Source organism: Diadema antillarum, unplaced genomic scaffold (assembly GCF_040938485.1).
Source record: "Diadema antillarum isolate AM-2024a unplaced genomic scaffold, OU_Dant_1.0 scf00000197, whole genome shotgun sequence".
In the NCBI taxonomy this organism is placed as follows: domain Eukaryota; kingdom Metazoa; phylum Echinodermata; class Echinoidea; order Diadematoida; family Diadematidae; genus Diadema; species Diadema antillarum.
In genome coordinates this window covers 2,467,501-2,483,512 of record NW_027271086.1, presented here as the reverse complement: position 1 = coordinate 2,483,512, position 16,012 = coordinate 2,467,501, and the positions used below count along the sequence as shown (strand labels likewise).

The 16,012-nt window shown below is 41.2% G+C and overlaps 1 protein-coding gene and 1 non-coding gene across 2 annotated transcripts in view; both read left to right on the top strand.

The window, feature by feature from the left end:
* Nucleotides 1-16,012, top strand: part of LOC139723652 (uncharacterized) — a 90,562-nt gene that overhangs the window by 24,726 nt on the left and 49,824 nt on the right. The window lies entirely within an intron of this gene.
* On the top strand, nt 609-681 carry Trnas-gga (transfer RNA serine (anticodon GGA)). The gene has a single exon. It is a non-coding gene; the product is annotated as a tRNA-Ser (tRNA).

Genomic DNA, 16,012 nt, shown 5'->3' with positions numbered 1-16,012 from the left:
TTTAACACCAGCTCGGTGTTCACTATTTAACATCGGACTTTTTGCAGTGTATGTACGCACACACACACACACACACACACACACACAACAGTCACATGTGTATAGTATGTATATGACAGTATGAGGAAGCATTCTACATTTTTTTTTAGTTGGTTAACGCAAAATATTGACACAAATCATAAAACACAATGAAATATAAACTAAGTATACATGGAATCTTCCAAATTTTCGACGATAGACATTTTCAAGGAATAATGATAAAGTATATGGAGTCACATACTGAAACTTACTGAAACTGAACTGAAAATTAATATATATCATATATCATATATCATTTGACCATTTGCATGTGCATATGCGTTAAGTAAGGCAATAGAATAGTTTTTGTGGTTGATACTCAGAGTAGGAAACATAATTTCTGCCCTACCGAAATGGTGTTAGATTAAAAAAATACTCACAAAAGGGGCCCATTCAAATTCATGAAATTCTCCTCAGTCGAGATGTTTTCATTGAAACTGTTTAACAAATTGCCCTACATCGACGTAAATAAGGATTATTATAAGCTTATTATAAGAACAATATAGAACCAACACTTGCTGGCGGGCGGAAGCTCGGTGGTCTAGTGGAGATGACGCCTGTCCGGAGATCAGGAGGTCGTAGGTTCGAATCCTGCTCGAGTATGTATGCCCATGATTTCTTTTGTCAGCGCTACTGCTGAAACGCTGATCAATTCAGTGCTTATTTACGTCGATGTAATGTAGGGCAATTTGTCAATCAATTGCAAAAAAAAAAAAAAATGGGCCCATGATATCAAAAATCAAAAACCTTATCGAGAAGAAAACTATGGTTAATAGATTGGATTGATTGATTGATTTGATGCGCCAAAGTAGTCACACACCCGTGAATGGATTGAATTCTGTTTATTAGTCAAGGAGTGATCAACGTGTTAAGTTTACAAGTAAGTAAAAAATTGAGTGAAAAATGGGATTCCGTGAAATCTCATTGTCTTTGCTCAATATTTCACTTATAAATCATATGCATTTCTTTGTGCATTTTCCTTGTTTAAGTTTACAAGTAGATACAGGGAATTGTCGCACTTCAAGTCCTGCATTTTGTGTCAACCCCTGCAAGCCTTTCGAACATAAGAAACATTGTAAAATTAAATAGCCCTTGCATTTCTTATTGATCTTGACAAGCTTTTGTTATGTTATCATCATGACGTCAAAATGTCGTCTTACTTTCATATCATGGATATGTAATCCTATATTTCTTTGTAAAATTTGCGTTCATGAAAAAGTTGCAAAACCAATGAATGAAACGCAATGTAAGTAAGAGAGAGAGAAAGATATAACCATTGACCAATTTTTGTTTTCTCTATCTTTTATTTTCTATTCCCCGTCTTTCTCTCACGCACACACGCACGCACGCACACACACACACACACACACACACACACACACATACATACATACATACATTTTCTCAAGAGAGGACAGCTCGCATCTCTTGAGAGCCAGTGAAAGTATATAAGCAAACTGGTTGTTGCCCGAAGGGTGTTTCGACCACGTCGTCAATCGCGGTTTCATTACTAGCGACAACCGCCGTGGGCGAGTCATAACACAACTTTTTCCCCTTCATCCCCCCCCCCCCTTTCTTCTTTCTCTCCGTTTCTTCTCCCCGCCTGCGAAATCCGTGTTACGAAACGTGTAGCGTGGGTTGTACTGAGTGCGGGGAGAGATGTAGCCCCGAGGAAAACGGAAGTTCGGGAAGGGGGAGAGGAGAGTAAGAGAGAGAAAGAAAGAAAGAAATGAAGAGAGAGGGAGGGAGGGAGAGAGGGGGAAGAAGAGGGAGAATCAGGCATCTGGAGACATTTGCGAATAACTGATTGGCGCCAAAGATCCAATGTGGGAACGTGCGTTTGACATTAACGAGAAAACGTCATACGTTTAGCAGGTGTGCATTCGGCGTTCCTTACCTACCTTTTTTTTTTTTTGGGGGGGGGGGGGGATTGGGGTTTTTTTCCCCGTCAATGTGATTTTCAATGTACTTGTCCCAGTCCCTGACGTGTGATGTTGGATTAATTATTGACTCTGCAAGAAGTTTGACCGAGGTTTTCTTGACCTAAGTATTCAAATCAGAACGCTGACGGTTGATCATTAAGGCGCGGGAGATTAGTTTACTGACGCGCGAAAATTGGGCCAAGAACACCAATGTATGGATCACCAATCACTGTCACGCCCGCGTTGAAGGAGAGTATTCTCAGTACAGCGCAAATAGTTATCGTACGAGACATTAATGATACAGCAGGAGCGAAACGTTCATGCCTGGTTATCAACTTGATGATGAATCTGTTGCACCGCCTGAAGGAAATAATGACCCATCAATGACGTCTTATGAACACGGAAAGAATAATGCCAGTAACCTCTTCCGAATGACTACATGTATGTCTTTTTGATAACAGAGATAATGGCCTTCTTTATCCAGGGTTATCTCTTCAGTGTTCCCTTCTGCTCAACCAGAGGGCCCTGTCATTACCATTACCCTTTTTGCCACGTACACACCCGAGTAGAGAGAGATATGGTGGTTGAAAACATTTTGTCCGAGGACGTCTAGGCACTTGACGAGATTTAGACTCACGACTTCCCATTAGAAGTCATGGATGTAGAATGTCTACTATACCACAGTGATTAATGATTCCTAAATCATGTTCATCCCATTATTACTCAATTGAAAAAGGGAATGATTATAGCCATCAGAAAATTAAAAAAAAAAAAACTTTCGACGATGAATTTACTTTTTTGTCCGATTTACCTTGTCTGCAGTCATCAAAAACATGCAAAATTGCACGTTTTTTTATTTCCAGTGCTTTCTTCTGGCAGTTTTTTTTTTTTTACTCTTTCCCATTGTTTCCCATGGTTCATGTTTGCGCTACAATAAAACGTATTACTTTAGTGAAGCAAATTTGTATTTCTGGTTTGTTTAGCGATCTCTATTGTGTACTATGTTGTTTACTCAAGTAACAGATTCGCAACACAAAGAGCTGACCGGGGGAGCTGGCCTGTCTTTGGGACTGAAAATCTGTTTTCCATGCCGACACAGCACAGTATATAGATAATAGAAAGCTAGCATCAAACTCGTTGGTACAGCTTCGTTGATAATTGCGTTGATTTTTTTTTATCATTCCACTTTCCATTTTCCCGTTTCCATTTTTGACAACGGGCAACGAAAAGCGAAACTATCCACGCGAATGAAATATGAAAATGTTGACGAAGCTTCAGCTAATGAGATTTACTGCATGACCTTGTCACCACTTGCCATTTTGCTTGAACACATTAGTTTTTCCCCTGGTAGAGCGAAATAGGGTTCCGGACAAAGGTGGCCTACCCCGTTCGCTCCGAGGCTCAGAACCCCATAGAATTTATATTAACCCTCCAGTTTAGTAGGGGCAATGGGTTACATTTGTAGATAGAGGTACTCAGGGAATTCCCCTGACCACGGTATTTCCACGAATTCGAGAGGAGTTCAAAAGTACTGGACACAGACGGGGAAATCTCAAAACACATCTCTGTTCGGAAAACAGAAACGAGAGAGTATACTCCACAGCGTCAATAGCTAGTGCACATTTTACACCAGCTCTAAAAGTTTTCACTTTCAGTGTTGTTTATTTTCTTATTTCTCAAAAACAAAATGAAAAAGAATACTTTGTGGTAACACGCACAAAACACATCTCACCAAAAATACAGTAAAAGTGTGCATTTGTACATTAACAATCATTATGCTTATATTGCAGATGAACAGAGAGAACAGCGGAACAGAGAGAGAAAAAAACACGTACACAAACACACACACACACACACACACACACACACACACACACACACACACACACTCAAACACAAAATATTGTGCTTGTCTGCCTTGAAACGATGATGTCTGTTGAACCGCAGACCGACGGACAGATAATAACTAATGCAGGGCATAAGCTATAGAATACTGCTCTAATCAGTATTTTTCATCTCCTCCGCGTACAACTTGTTTTGTTTTCTTTGGTTTGGTTTCTGCGCTGTATTTTCTTTTCTACAAGTCAATGCAAGTACAGTAACAAATCATATATTCCGAGGGAAAAAGGCAATATAGACTGTGGAATGATAATTTCTTGTTTACGTGAGTGTGTAGATTGGTTGTGGTTTTGTAATTTGTTTTGTAATCATGCTTCTTTCAATAGTTCTATGCTCATCGTGGTTCTAATGTTTATGTGTTTATAAGAACGACCGTTACATGTGTTTGTAATGTAATGGTATACCACCAGATGCATATACACAAAAAGGGTCAACGTTCGGTATTGCGTATCCATGACTTCAATCAGAGGTTGTTTTCTTTTCTTTTTCTGTTTTTTTTTCTTCGCCGACGACAATTCAAGTCTCCGATGAAGCCTTCTGAGACAGACGCAATGAATAGATCCGAGCCAGAAGTAGACCGTTGATTCGGCGAAACTTGAGAACGCGCCGTGATAGTCTCTCTGTGTAACGCAAGCCGCAACCTTGTTTAGAAGTCTCAGTCTTATAACGACATGTTTGGAGACGCTTCTGTTTTGATATGTACGCAGAGAGCGATGAGAACGCTTCACAATGAAGTGCAGAATGTGATGTTTTCCTAAACTTGACACCGATCTCAAAAAGAAGCAGAAAAGGACAGAAAGAAAGGAAAAACGTCGATGTCACAACAATAGTTTCACAATAACTAACATGCTTGGACTTGGAGTCTCTGCGCCAAGAGTCGTCTAATTGCAAAACCAAGATGGGGAATATAAATAAAAGAAAATATAGGCAAAAATAAAGCAAAGTCCAAAAGATAAGAAAAAAAGAGACAAACACACCAAGAAAACGGAGAAATGACTCCAAACTTTCTTTTTGCACCTTATGTACTTGGTGGGGACTTTTTTGCCACCAGCCTCAGCCTGCCTATATACTAGTAACAGATTCTAACATGACATTCGGTAATAGAAGAAAAAAAAAGTACTAGTAGACGATATAAGGACGGGGGGGGGGGGGCAACCTGCATAGCTCTTAAAAAGTGGGATTATAGGGATATTACTATGGATGTCGGCGGCAGATATAGAGTTTGTTCCCCTTAGTGCTGCCTTCGAGACACCCACACTCTGTGCGTGGGAAGACGAGATGCCGGCCCGTCGAGGCGTTCATTTGGTGGTGACGGCGACGATGAAATGGGGGTGGGGTGTGTCATTGCAGACTTTAAGCCACAATTCAGAACAAAGAAAGAGAAGGAGAAAGAGAGAATGAGAGAGAATTGTGGGGGAGAATGGCTTTGCTCATTAGAACTATCTCTCAAAGTGATCTGTCCCATATAGCGCATGGGTGTAAGTGACCTTATCAATAAGGAACATCTGTCGATTACCATTTTGCCTCCAAGCAGACAGAGGCATCCTCGTTTACCTTCGAGACATCACTTTCACCCATGCCAGATTCCCACCATTTTACTCCCTCCCACATACCATTGGACAGATGGTATAATGGCGACTGGCACTCCTGGTAGAAATATTGTACCGCGGGCAGTCTTGTCAGGCTAATTAAATGGGGAAACATGTCAAAATGTTTGGGGAAGAATGCAACACTTATGGACATCATATATTACGAACTGATCTGTGGACACATGTTTTCTCAAGATATCAGACAGGTCCACTTCCAGCCGTCGCATCAAGTGAATTTTCAAAGCTTGACCTGTCGTTGATATGATGAGCAGCGTTTGCCCAAGGTGAATATAGACAAGTTGTGCGTGACGTTTGTTTGTTCGTTTCATTTCCATCTGAGAAAATGGCTGGATAGCCCATATTCAGCTGAAAATGCTGATCTTCCAAGGCGGGAAAGTTGGATGTAAGGCGAACCACACACCGGGTTAAACACCATGCTCTTTGCGATGAATAAAGGAAGCGGGATCTTTTACGTGCATGAGTTGTGACTCTCTCAAATACGGGACCTCCATTTTAAGTCCTATCCGAGGAACAGAGTGTTTTGCCTCTTGCTAGAGGGGATAGTATGATTACGCACAACATTGCTCAGTGGGAATCGAACCGGGGTCCTTTTGATTGTGAGACAGACACGCTACCTACCGACTGAGCTAACTCACCGGTCGTGGGGAGCCCGTCTGTTGCTGTCGACCTCCAAATCGCTCATTTGGTGGCTGTTTCTTCCCAGTTGTTCAGTTTGATGTTCAGGGCCTTTTGATCTCTTTGCGGGCATCTTTGAACCGCTGGTGGGTCCTCCAGCGGCTCGTGATCCCGGAGCAAGTATCCCCATAGAGGAGATCTTTCGGGATCCGCCCGTCGTCCATTCGAACATCGTGTCCAAGCCAGCGCATGGGAGCGCACAGCGGGCTGATACACGTTCTAGCGTGAGTCTGCACGGTGCATTCACAATATGATGAACATGTAAAGAGGCAAGATAAAGAAGGCAAAAGTTCGACTTGCCTTGGCGGCGGCTACGCAGTTGCACGACCGTGATTAGGCCAATATCAGCGGTATTTGTTTTTCTCGAAAGTATTATTTGAATTCGTCTCTGCCAGACGTCATTAACGGATACTACGTTGCACTAAGAATTCTTCGTTTGGAATATTGCATGGGGGGTTGCCTATACAAACTTTTTTTTTTTTTTACTATTCTTCTCTCCCCCTTTTTTTGTTTGTTTCCATCATGCATTGTGGGAGCACTTTAAGGCTGTGTAGTAGCTTCTCTTGCTTGAAAAGTGGTTTAGTCTCTGGTCGTTTGAGGTTTTGTTAAAGCTTCTGTATGCAGTTTTATCAGTCGTTTGCTGGGTCATATCACATGTGTAGTCCCACATGTGCATATCTGTGTGCCTGTTTGAGTGGTTCCTTCGCCAAGAAATAGAGGGGAAATACTGTTTAAATGTTTCTATTTTTCTCAAGAGTGAACATTATATGAAATACACAGGCTACAAAGCAATGAAATATTTACGGCATCCAAGCAGGAGTTGGTTACAATTAGGGCTTCTCAGACTTGTGATCCAAAACGTAGATTAGCCACCGGATTAGCCAGAATTGTAATTTATTTCTTTGTTGGGAAAGTGGTTCCAAATTGCAGTTAAAATGTAATCAAAGTAGACCTACTGTGATCTGTCTCAACCTTTGCTTTCCAATTCAGAACTCCACGAGACATTACCAAAGCCGCGTGGTGTGTAGCAAATAAAAGCATCGCTGGCACTCATTAAATCCCAAGGCTCGGTGGGGTTCAGTGGGTGGGACTGGAGGTTCTCAATCTCGAGGTCTCTGGTTCGAATCCCTATGTCGGCTGTTGCTCGTTATGTTTCTGAAAATGATTGAAATGTCTGTGTCCAACAGTCTGCGCAGAAGATTTCTAAAAACAAACGAACAAACAAACAAATATTATCGAAATATCATAACTGGAAATTTGTCTCGCTCGAGCTCAACAAACCAGCGCCATGCGGGAGATTATGAAGTGTAGTTTGAATATAATCATATACACTCACACACACACACACACACACACACACACACATTCTGAAACAATATTCACATACTGAAAACCAATGCCATTTAATTCACCGGTCCGTCTATGTTTGGTTCGCAAAACCCCTAAAAGTAATGAAAGCAACTGCCAAAGAAAAATAAGAAGAAAATTACTTTTTTAAAGCAAACTAGAGAGGAGTGGAACATTAACACACTGTAATATTGGTATGCAAAAGTGCCAATAGTTATCATTATAAGGCATGTTTTTAAGGGCAAAATGTCAGAGAGATATGCGTTATATAGTCCTACATGTCACTATGCGTGCACCGAACTGATTCAAGTAGAAATGTACCCAGCGCGGAAGAACGCAACGACAAATTATTCATGCGCAAAATATGTTCACCTATACAATATATACAAAAGCGGGCTTTGCTCGTAGTCTGTTGGGAGTGGGTAAATTAATGGCGGAGATCCGAAGTGCCGAGGGGGTTGGGTATTAAGTGGCCGGTGTCACCATGTCAGAATAGTCGGGGAAGGGGAAATTGGAACGAGAATTGATGCTTTGAGGCTGACTGATACGAATCTTTTTCGATCGGGATGGGACATTGAGGGGCTATCTCTCTTTGCATAGGTATGTAGTTTGTATGTGTGTGTGTGTGTGTGTGTGTGTGTGTGTGTGCGTGCGTGTGTGTGTGCGCGCGTGTCTTACTTGCCTTTCTGCGTGGTACGTATCCGTACTGTCTCTTCTTTATTTCTCCCCAAATGTTGTGCAGATTTTAACTCAAAAAGGTCCTTCGACTATCAACTTCAAACTTATGTCATCTATGCAGCAGTCATAAAAACGACAGATCTAGTTTTTTTGTTTGTTTGTGTGTGTGTGTGTGTGTCTATATTCATATAAACTGATAGGTCAGAAATTATCAAACTCTATACCTAAAGAAATAGAAAAAAGAGAGACAGAGAGAAATGCAAGGACAGAAATAGTAAACACACACACACACACACACATCTTTTGGTTTCATTTGGTCGCATTCAAATGAGTCGGCGAATATTTTTGTCTTGTTGAACGAGAACAACTGAAAGCGAAATTGCTTTGATCAGTCGTCCTCGGAAAAAGGCAGTCGTACAACCAAGGAGCTTCATTTATAAGGACATCTTATTCTATGAGAATGAAAGAGAAAAAAAGACGATGTAATATTCAGCTTCGGTAGAACACGGTCAAACATTCATGTATAGAATTATGTGGATGCGAGCGAGGATTCGTTCGTGTGCGTGTACATGTGTGTTTTAAAGTCTCTTAGGACCAGTATGCTAAGATCCTGTTGACATTGTACTGAACATTATGCCAACGGGACTGAAAAGGTTACTCGAGGAAGTGAGGGGGTGACGTCAATAAAAATATCGTACAGGATTGGTCGAAAAAAACTTTTGACTGATATTAATTTGGTTGCTTTACCATTTGCCAGTCCTTTCTCCTATAGTCATTAAACATACATCCTGTAATTGCTTGGTTGCTTCGCCAAGCCTTGGGGGTTAAAAAGTGAAGAGGATTAATCAAAGGTTGTTTGACAAGATTGGAAAGTCGAATTTTCTTGGAAGAGGAAGGAGAGTAAATCGCGAAGGTTGTGAACTTGACTGTTTAGGATGCTGAGGTAGGGTATTTTTGACACCAATGCGTGCGTGTTTACAATACACCCACGTGAAACGTGTGAAAGAGTAAATTACACACGAACACACACTCACTCACACATTCACGCACACGTGCGAGCGCGCGCGCGCACACACACACACTCAGAGAGAGAGAGAGAGAGAGGGGGGGGGGGGAATTAAGATTACAAGGAAGGCTTTCATGGTCTATTAAGGCGCCACAGGCGAAGTGCACCCACTAAATGTGACGAGAAGGGTGTGAAACAAGGTATTAATCACAGGGACCGAGACGGAGTAGGACTTGATGAGAACCGACAGAGGGAGACATGATTAATGAAGTAGGGCGTGATCACGTGATATAGACGGAATGAAGGGTGATACGATTTGAAGGAGATCCCCCCTCCCAGTTCCCTCCCCCTGAAAGTAAATACAATATCAAGCACTGTAATGAAAAACATGGGCGACATTAAAGGTGCCGGCAAGGATCCACAGAGAGAGAGAAAAAAAAAAGCAACAACAACAGACTACAACATGACCTTTCGTGCCATTAATTTCATCGGGGGAATTTGCGATTACGAAGATGAAGACGAGCGATAGTGCGGTATCGGCGCGATGAATTATCGAAGTGATTGGCAATTCGTCTTTCATTACATACGCCCCCGCTTTAATAAGAAATACAGTGCGCTATGAGTGTGTCATTAAATTCCTTTCATCTCCGGCAACTCCCAGTGGCTGTGCACGAGTAATAGAGTGATAGCTCCGCCACTGTCAACTTTGGAATATTGTCGCCGTAGTCAGGATAGCGTTTGACGCGGCTGTTCCCCCTTCCCTCTTACAAGTCTTTTTTTCCCCCATGAAAGTGCTGTATGTCTGTGTGTTCCGGTGCCCTCGCGCTACTGTATGTTCCTGTGTATTTGTGAGTGTGCGTGTATGTGTGTGTGTGTGTGTGTGTGTGTGTGTGTGTGTGTGTGTGTGCGAGCAGGAGATACAGCGAGGGAGAGGGGGAGTGTTTGTGTGTGTTTTAATAAGTGGTGATGTCTTTGTTAGTTTGTGTTTATTTTATGTGAGTATTTGCAAGAGAAATATAAGTCGAGCAAATTAAGTTAACGCAACGAAATTACGCATCCTTTCGCCAAAGTGTCGTGATCTGATCAAAGTGTGACAGCTTATCCTTGAAGCCATCACCCAAATCATAGGAAATGGCAAATGTACCACTAGTCTCGTGTTTATTTGTCACCAACATTTTCCCCACAATTTCAAAGACAAATTCCCCATGAAAGAAAAAAAAAAGATGAAACCAACCACCCTCCCCAAATATAAACAAACCATGAGATCACGTTTATTAGTGGCTCTAGTGACGGAAGGGGGATAATAGACGCGGTGATATGAAGTGATCACAAAATGATCACAAAATTCAGTTAATGGCAAGACCGCAGGTCATCAATCCAGAGGTCCTGATTGATTTGAGTCCTCAGGGCGAACAGGTTGTACCCTTGGCCAGGGTGCTTTATCCGCATTACCTCCCGAGTCCTCCCTCCGGTATGGACTCAATGGACTTCGGACCCCCGGTTGCTTTTATTTGATACTTTCATGCATTCGTTGTTCTTCAGCGGCCACTTTTAAAATAATCACAATTTATCTAAATGCCTGATCCCGTGCTGCTGCATGTTTGACTGTGTCTTTCTAAAAAGTGCAAATTTCTTCAAATCCGACTTCATTCCCGTTTTATGTGTTTGTGTGTGGGTGTGTGTGTGTGTGTGCGTATGTGTGTGTGGTATTTTGTGTGTTTTCTTGTTTTGAAATAAAAGGAGGTTTGGACAAAAATGTTAAGGTGTGATTTTCTTCAATTTGTCTCCCTCTACAAATTAAATTTGTTAAGATCGCAACTATTGATCTGTAAATTAACAAACATGTAATTTGTTCAGATTGCAACTGCTAATCTGTAAATTAACAAACAAGTCGGGATGTTTGTTAATTTAAAGATCAGCAGTTGCGATCTTAATAAGTTTAATCTGTAAAGGGAGACAAATTGAAGAAAATCACACCTGAACCTTCACCCCTCTGAATAATATCTTTCTTTCCAAATAAATGTTATTGGAAAATTGAATTCTTGAAAAAAAGGCGGAATTCAAACAGAAAAAAAAATCAGTTTTTCATGGTTTTGACGTATTAAAAAGCTTTTGAAAATAAGTTGCGTATCTATTCATATTTTAGCTGGGACATTTTCAGACGGCACCATTCAGCAATCAGATCTACTCATCGCGAGGAAATCCTTCTTCTTCTTCCCTTGCTATGCAATGCAATCCTTGCTGATTTTCTTATCACATTTAAATTGGTTTTGCTCATAGCAACTTCTTTAAGGCAGTTGTTTTAGTCGTTAAGACCAGATATTTCTCGTGGCTGGCGAACCAAAGCTTTTGGTAATTCATGAGTGCCGAAGGGGAAAAACCCGAGATGAAATGGTTTGCCCCCTCCCCCGTTAAAATATAAAAAATGGAAAAAATGGAACGATTCCAAAGAAGAATACGCAAATGCATAAATCCACTCCGTTTAATGACTCCATCAAACAAACAAAACAAAACAAGACAAGACAAAACAAATTCCCTCGCAGCTTTCCTAGGAAAACTTCTCCATATCCTCCTGGACAGAAAGGAAGAAGATTTATCATCGCTGTTAATGTGACATCGATAAGAAGTATAGCCGAACAACGCGTAATCCCTTTCTTTGCCTCAGATAATAAATGGCGGGAAATTAAGCGTTTTAGTCGGCTGCTCGGCCAACGAGGGTCCCTCGCGAGTAGGTATTTATCGCTGCCCCCCCCCCCCCCCCCCTCCGGAAAGAGATCAGAACAAAAACAAAACAACAGCAAAACTCCAAACAATAGAAGAACAAGAGAAAAACTGCACAACTGACGTAATTGAGTGGTTTATAAAACCTATGACTCGTGTGGCCCAGAAAAAAAAAAAGATTGATGAGAGGGACTTGCACTTATACTTATGAGCGTTATGCTGTGGTCGCCATAATTATGTCATATCATAATGCACACTAAGCGATAGATATGACGCGGATGAGGCGTGCGTATCATTGAGCAGACATCGTCATCGAACTCGTTGGTAGCTATACAACCCCCTCCCGATACAGTCCATTACCCGTCAAAAGATGATAGAAGTAGACAAGACAACGACGGTGGTATAATCATGACAATGTCTATATTGATGAAAAGTTAAAATGATAATAATTAAAAGCAAATATAGCGGCAAAGATGACACTGGCAATGAAAATGTTAACTGGGACCATCATCTTGATGACAATAATGAAATAAAAACATCATTATTAGTCGCGCCAGTAAAAGTCAAATAAACTTAACATCATGACCAACGTTGCAACTACTGTTTCTTCTGGAATGGGCATCTTAATATTACGGTTATGGATACTCTTATCATTTTTCAATGATTATGTGATAAGCAACATCAATGCGATGAAAATTAGACGATGATTGTAATCACTTATAACCTTATATTGTTCCTATCCATATCCTCAACAATGACTTTAAAATACAATTTGGCGTGTTCATAAACCTTTACTAATGTAATTAGAGTCATTCATCGCCTCTCTGAAAAGAGCTGTTGCTTTGCCTATTTTTAAACATTTCCTGTTGAGGTTTTGAAAACTTTAGAAGAATGTGACAATGATACGTTCTTGACACGAAATCATTTTGCGCTTCCATGTTTTTTGTTTTTCATCCAATACCCTGAAAAGGGGAAGCGTGGGAAAAGTAGTAGAGGTCACTTCGAACAGAGTTCCATAGTCTAAAATAAGATAAGTATACTACACAATATTTTTCATGTTGTTGCTGCTGCTGCTTTCATGGTCGACCTGTAAGTTGAGGACTTCGACGATGATTTTTGAAAGATGTTATTCCGTGACAGGACAGAAAGAATTTCAATTGACCTCCTTCAGAACGGATGCATTCTCAGAATTGCTTCGCATTGGCCATTCTCATGAAATCTTCTCCACTTTACAAGGTTTGGGTGACAGTATCTGGTTGCATTCAGCATCATTCCAGAAGACAACGTGAGTAAAGATGACTATGGTAGCATCTATGAAGAGTCACTCACTGGGAAACGACGTCATCAGATGCTGTTCCGGTGATATGTTGTTATAGTCCAAAGAAGTATCCCAATAGTAGTGAACTGACAGAAAAATTGAACGGTTCGAAGCAATTCAGCACAACACCGGCTGAAAGGACGTAGACTGGACAAGACATAACCATTGGTGAAAGCTTGCGGAGACCGTTGTCATGGCGATGAGAATAAATTCTTGTTCCGGAGCAGGATACGTCTGGATCCTGAAGAGTCGACCTTGCTGCGTGATCACAGAGATTTTGGTTGCGACGATCCGTTTCAATATGATTAAATGTTCACATTTGTTCGCGTCCAAACAAAAATTCAAATTAACGCTACTCAATGATTATATTAAAGTTGCCTGACTAGAATGCATTGGCCTGCTACCTGCATTGTCCTCTCGTAATAATCCCCGAGTGTGAGCTTGCTTTGCTTCTGGTCTCAGCGTTTTGCTTCCATCGCTGGTCTCTCTAAGCTCATACTTTCTTTCTTTCACTTCTTTTCCCCTCTGTACCTTGGTACCTTAGCTTCTAGACATGTCCATCATAGTACTAATTTTTCGTCCCATCTGGATTTCGGAACGTATTCATATTGTTATTTCTTCACTGCAGCCACTTCACACTTCCTTCATACACATCTTGTTTAAACCATAAGACCTCTATGTAGATTTCGTATTATGCAGACATATTGTGTAGTTAAAATCCACTGGATATTAGTCTTTGTCTCTCACTTGTCTCTTGTAGAGATTGTTTCCTTTTTATTTCATTATGCAGTACCTCAGTGTCAAATTAATCATGAAAATGAATATGCTAGATCTGACAATATGCCACCACAGTGAGTCATTCGAGTGAAGCGCGGCGAGGTGGTTCAGTTGGTAGCGTATCTGCCTCAAGATCAGATGACTCGGGTTCGAAGCTCAGCGAGTTTTGCTGAGCAATGCTGTGAGTTGTTATGTTGTCCCCGCTTTAAGGAGGCGAAACACTCTGCTCCTCTGATTGGAGATAAACTGTATGTCCCGTGTGTGTGTGGGGGGGGGGGGGGGGGGGGGGGGGAGAAAGAGCAATGATGATACTGATGATTGATTATGGATTGCGCTTCCTGTTTAGAAGTTGCTCCACTTTAAGGAGCAGTTTGACAAGGAAGGGTAAGGCTGCTGTGATCTGGTTGGATACGTGATGTACCAGGGCCAGCTATTTTGGGCAAGACGGAAAAGAAAAAAAAAATGTTGACCGAAGCTGGCCACAATGCTAATGACTTAAATCCTCGCCGCGGGCAACTTGGAAGAGGCAGGGTGATTAGGATGAAGGTTAGATTGGACCTCAAACTGTGGTGGCATCACGAGCATTTCTTCTGGTATCTAACCCCCCTTCCTCCCCCCCTCCCTTGAAGCGGGACCGGATGTGAGAAGCAAAGTGTTTCATTACAGCAAGTCACGTTTCAGTTTTATTTACAAGAATACCGTCACTTTCAACCAAAAGACAAGACGGATGGTATAAGCCCAAGTGCAGTTACACTGTCATAGTGCTGTTTTACAGTGATCTTCCATTGGAACCAGTTGCATTATTGTGGATATCTTAGGGCGGACCGCTTCGCCGGGTTTAATATGTATCCCACTCTTTGCGATTTTTACGTGCGTGGGTTGTGACTCCTCCCTCTCTCCCTCCCTCTCTCTCTCTCTCTCTCTCTCTCTCTCTCTCTCTCATATACATCTTTCCTGTGATTCTCTCCTTCTCTCCCTCTCTCTTTCTATCCATTCTCCTTTCTTTTTAACTGTTTTGTCCAACGCCACCCATGTTTTAAACATGTCTTCAAGCTGCTCATGATATATGCATACGAAAAATATTGCCATAACGCCCCACACCATTGTCTAGCTATCTCTATATCTGTACATGATGTCTTTCATAAATATGGTATAATTTATGCTTATATCTATCAATCTATAATTCTATCCAGCTATCCATCCATCCATCCATCCATCGCATTTATCTATCTCTCTCTCTACATATCTATCTATCTTTCTATCTATCTATCTATCTATCTGTCTATTTATCTATCCATCTATATTTCTATCTTTTTGTGTGTGTTTCTAACGATTTTCTTGCCTATATCATGTGTTTTCCATAGCGTTCGTCCGTAGACAAGACTATATTCCACTTGGCACAGAGTGTATAGATGAGTACTTGACATTGATGGGCTATCAATAATACTGCTAGGCTCTCTTGGAGAGAGCAGTGTTGTAACCGTATAGGAGCAACTCTTAATTGATAGAGCCACATTATCATTGACATAATTGATATATATTCATACTTATAAAGGTTCAACACTAACCCGTTCGATCCACCATAACCATCAAGTTTCATATTTTTTTTTAGGTCGCCCGACAATACCAGGTCTGATAAAGGGCTTCAAATAGCACGCAGTCTGGCTAACTTCTCTAACATTTTAAGGCTAAGTCTAAAATTCAACATTGAATTGAGGAGTAAACATGATTTTCCATGATACCGCATACTAATTACATTAAAAGGGATATACCAACTTCTATTCTTAGATGTTTTGGCAGTGAAAATTCGTCGTGAGATGAAAATAGTTTGGCCGCATTTGGCAGTAAAACAGGCCGAGTTTGGCCGTGAATGCTATAGAGGCGATCTGGTAACCCTGGTCGCTCCATTTGGTTGATGTGCGTGCAGTTATCGAGCGCTTAGCAGCGAGGTCAGCTCCTTTTTTCTGGATGAGAAAACGCA